General features: G+C 46.2%; 1 long non-coding RNA gene across 1 annotated transcript; it reads left to right on the plus strand.

Moving 5' to 3' along the window:
* Window positions 1-332: 332 nt before the first annotated feature.
* Window positions 333-2,418, plus strand: LOC123456039. The gene is made up of 2 exons (XR_006634292.1): window positions 333-678; window positions 1,901-2,418. It is a non-coding gene; the product is annotated as an uncharacterized LOC123456039 (long non-coding RNA).
* The last annotated feature ends 2,383 nt before the right edge of the window (window positions 2,419-4,801 follow it).

Below are 4,801 nucleotides of genomic sequence, written 5' to 3' on the forward strand. Positions count from 1 at the left end.
GACTAATCACGAGGAAGGAGCGTTCACGAGCTGCCCTTAGGTCTCCAACGAACCAATGCGGGCTGCTGTTCTCTAAGTCCCGCCTCCGCCTCAGTGGTTTTTTTTTTTTTTTTTTCCCTTTCCGCCCCTTTCCTTCTCTTCCTAGAACCGAGTTTACGTTTGAAAATTGTGCGCGATGCTCCAACGGAGCTGCACCAATAGCTTTAGCAATAGTCCGAGATGAGCCAATCAGCATCCGAATTATTGGAAACGCAATTCATAGGTGACCAATGGGAAGAGGAGTTCGTGAGCATATTGAAGTCGCACACCTTCCATCTTAGAAGAGGGCGAAGTGGGAATGAAACTTTTGGTCAGCACTTCGCTACAGTTGCTTTGCCAGATTGTGGGCGGCTCAGTCGTGGGCTGTTTGCTTCTAGGCTTCGATCCTGCTCTCGCCTTGAGTCCTCGACGAGAGGCCGCCGAGGAAACAGCCTGGTTCCTGACAATCCCCTGACGGTCGAGTCGGGTGTGGAGCCCACCAGTGCGTCCCCAGAGCTACCATCTGGGAAATGGAGGAGTGGGCAAGTGTCTGTGCCAGGCCAGGGTGGGGACCCGGAACTAGCTCCTCGAGAAAGCCCTTCTTGGATTTCTTGGGCAGGATGTGTTCAGGAAAGGCCGTTTAACCCTCCATGAACCCAGGTCTGTCGTGTTACCTTCCTACCCATGTTCAGTTTCTTCCGGCCAGTGCCCGAAGAGCCCCCAAACGCCAGGTTTCCTCCACTCACGCGCCTCCCACTGGGGTTGCTAGCTCTCATGTTAGGCTTCACACAATCCTAGGGGTAAGAAGTCCTGTCCCCTGTTACAGTAGAGGAAGCTGAGGCGTCGGTTAAATTGCTTTTTTGTTGTTGTTTTGTTGTTCGAGGTAGGGTCTCGTTCTAGCCCACGCTGACCTGGAATTAAATTTGTAGTCTCAGGGTAGCCCCGAACTCACAAAGATCCTCCTACTTCTGCATTCCAAGTGCTGGGATCAAAGACACACCCCACCACATTCAGCTTACTGTGCTTTTTTTTTTTTTCCCCCGAGGTAGGGCTTCACTCTAGCTCTTAAGGTGCTTTTTTGATTTTTATGTTATTTGGAAGAGGGAATGGATGCATGTGGGCCTGCAGCTGCTGCAAGCGAATTTCAGATGCATGTGCCACCTTGTGCATCTGGCTTATGTGGCTCCTGGGGAATTGAACCTGGGTCCTTGGGCTTTGCAGTCAAGCTCCTTAACTACTAAGCCATCTCTCTGGCCCTTAAGGTGCTTTTTAAGGTGGAAAAACAATGGCCCCAGCACTTGAACCTTGTTCTTAAAGCCATAGCCTGAGTTAAGTCCCTACTGAAAGTATGGTCTCTGCCAGCAGCAAGAGACGTGGTACCCACTGGTCCCTGGTACTTGGGGAAGTCAGCCTTGTGGAGTGTTTGGGTATTAGTAAACTAGGCCTGGTTTAAAAGAGTAACATCAATCTGGGCATGGTGGCACACCCCTTTGGTCCCATCACTCGTGATGCAGAGGTAGGAGGATCACTGTGAGTTCCAGATCAGCCTGGGCTAGAGTGAGGATCTTGCCTTGAAAAAAAAAAAAAATAGCATCAGGAAATGTTGATACTGGCCATGATGGCTCACTGCCTTTAATCCCTGAACTGAGGAAGCAGAGGTAGAGGAGTGCTGTGAGGTCAAGAGCAGCCTAAGACTACATAGTGAATTCCAGGTCAATCAGTCTGGGCTCCAGTGAGACCCTACTTCAAAAAACCAAAAACAAAAAAACATTAAAATATCTTGATACTTCAGGATTACCTTTGAAATGTCATTGAATACACTTGTCCTCCATGAGGTGAGCACTGTGGCTCCATAACAACCTCTCTTTCTGCCTTGCCACAGGCCAAAGCAATGGAGCCTGCTGATTATGGACTGAAACCTCGGAAACCATGAGCCCAAATAAAGTTTCCTCCTCGAAGTGTTTATGTCAGGCCTTTTGTCACAGTGATGAAACTACCATCATTCACCTTCATTCCTTGTTACCTGGAAGTCAGATCTAAAGGCTAGATGAGATTCATGACTCATTTAAGCCCTTCTGTGAAGGTTAGTCTTCCTTATCAATTTGATAGAATCAACTTGGAATCATCCAGGAGACACACCTTTGGGCATGTCCTTAAGGGTGTTTCTAGAGAACTGTGTATCAGAGGATGGAAGACCCCTCTGGATGTGGGCAGCACCATCTCATGAGCTGAGGTCAAGGACTGAATCACAAGAGACGAGACAACGTGAGCACTTAGAATTCACCTCTCCCCATTTCCACTCTGAGGCTGTCCATCTCATGCTCCTGTCACTGTGCATTCCCCACCATAAAAACTTCATGTCCTCCAACTGTGAGCCAAATAAAACCTCCTTGAAGTTGCTTTTGTAAGGTATCATGTCACAGCAATGAGAAAAGTAATGGGTACTTCTTACCAAAGCATGGTACACATGTCTTAATGACATACTGAAGGGGTGTGACATTGGAGAATCATTACAAACTAAACATCTGTGGTCAAGAAGTAGAACATACTGGACCCAGAGGCTCCGGCCATTCAGTATCCCTCACATCCCAGGAATGAATGCTATCCTGACTCCTAATTCATCAGTTAACTTTTAAGAAATATTTTGTATTTATTTTTATTTGTTTGAGAGAGAGGCAGAAAGAGAATAAGCTTGCCAGGGCATCTAGCCACTGCAAACTCCAGACACATGCACCACCTTGTGCATCTGGTTTACGTGGGTACCGGGAAACTGAACCTGTGTCCTTAGGCTTTGCAGGCCAGCGTCTTGACTGCTAAGCCAGGCCCCCCCCTTTTTTTTTTTACACAAATAGGATCATACTATAAAAAACTACTATACTGGAAAGTGTGGTGGGGGGGGAGGGAATTACCATGGGATATTTTTTATTTATTTATTTATTTATTTGAGAGCGACAGACACAGAGAGAAAGACAGAGGGAGAGAGAGAGAATGGGTGCGCCAGGGCTTCCAGCCACTGCAAACGAACTCCAGATGCGTGTGCCCCCTTGTGGTTCTGGCTAACCTGGGACCTGGGGAACTGAGCCTTGAACCCGGGTCCTTAGGCTTCACAGGCAAGCGCTTAACCGCTAAGCCATCTCTCCAGCCCTATTTTTTTAAAATCATAGAAAATGCTAATAAAAAAAACCTACTATACTATATAAAGTATGAACTTTATTGTATTTGGAGTTGTCCTACATTACACTTGATGAAGTCAATCATGTTCTTTTTTGTTCTTTTTTGTCTGTTTGATTTTGTTCTGTGTTTAAGGCAGAATCTGGCTCTAACCCAGCCCAGGCTGACCTTGAATTCACTATGTAGTCTCAGGCTGTCCTCGAACTCACTGCAGTCCTACCTCTGCCTCCCATGTGCTGGTATTAAAGGCGTGCGCCACCATGCCCTGCTCCCATGTTCTTTGTAGTTATAGTTTATTGTCATTACTTTAGCCACCTCTATATCACTAGCATTGGGAGTTAATAATTCTTTGTCAGGGGCTGTCCTTGCAGTGTAAGATGTCAGTCATCTCTCTACCCACTAGACAATGAGCACTCACAACAACCAAAAATATCTCAAGTTGACAGTGTATTTATTCAGGTTATTCTCCTTTTTTTTTTGTTTTAAAATGTCTCGCTTATGCAGCCCAGGCTGGCTTTGAACTCATGATCTTTCTGCCTCTGCCTCGTGTGCCAGGATTATAGGTGTGTATTGCCATGCCTGACTTGGCCATGTTTCAACCTAATATTTGGTGAGTGTTTTCTATGTGCCACTACAAATTTTCTCTGCATTTTTGGTTTATGTTTTCAGACAGGGTCTTATGTAGTCTAAAGTGGCCTCAAAGTCTATATGGTCCTGTCTCCACTGGGATTACAAAATCAGCTTTCTCTGTTCAAAAAAAAAAAAAAAAAAGATGCTGGGTGTGGTGGTGCACATCTTTAATCCCAGCACTCAGGAGGCAGAGGTAGGAGGATCGCTGTGAGTTCAAGGCCACCCTGAGACTACATAGTGAATTACAAGTCATCCTGGTCTAGAGTGAGACCCTACCTTGAAAAACTAAAAAAAAAAAAGTTATTTTGGTGTATGTGGTATGGGTGGTGTGCATTATGCGTAATAAGTGGGGGTAATATATGCATGTGTGTGCACGTGAACACACATGCAGAGGCCAGAGGAGGACATTGGGTTTCCTCTTCTATTACTCTCTGCCTTATTTTTCTAAGACAGCAGCTCTTCACTGAATCTGGAGTTTACTGCTGCTCAGTTACACTGGCTGATCAGCAAGCCCCAGTAATGATTCTGTCCCTGACTCTGCTCAGGACAGGGGTTACAGGAGTACACTGCCATGCCTGGCTTTTGTGTGCTGGTGACTGAGCTTCAGTCTTAATGCTTGAGTAGCAAGCACCCTTACCCACTGAGGTATCTCCCCAGCCCTTAAAAATTTTCATGTTCTATTTCATTCCACAGTGGTAAATGGAAAGAGGAGGGCCTGGACTCAGTCTCCTGCCCTCTGATGTCAAGCCTCCAAGTTCTGAGGATTATACCTCGGCCTTGCCATTCTCATTTTATGGACTGGGTCACTTCACCACATTGTGCCCTATCTAACTCCTTGCAGGTGGCTGTGAGACCATCAGCAGAGGTAAAGGTTTGACATTCCAACAGAGAGAAGGGTAAGGAGGAACGTGGCAGGCTGTAGGTGATAGAAAGTATAGAGAAAAAGATAAACTGAAACCCATGAAGTCTGAGGCATAAACAG

This window comes from Jaculus jaculus, chromosome 1 (genome assembly GCF_020740685.1).
Source record: "Jaculus jaculus isolate mJacJac1 chromosome 1, mJacJac1.mat.Y.cur, whole genome shotgun sequence".
Classification (NCBI taxonomy): domain Eukaryota; kingdom Metazoa; phylum Chordata; class Mammalia; order Rodentia; family Dipodidae; genus Jaculus; species Jaculus jaculus.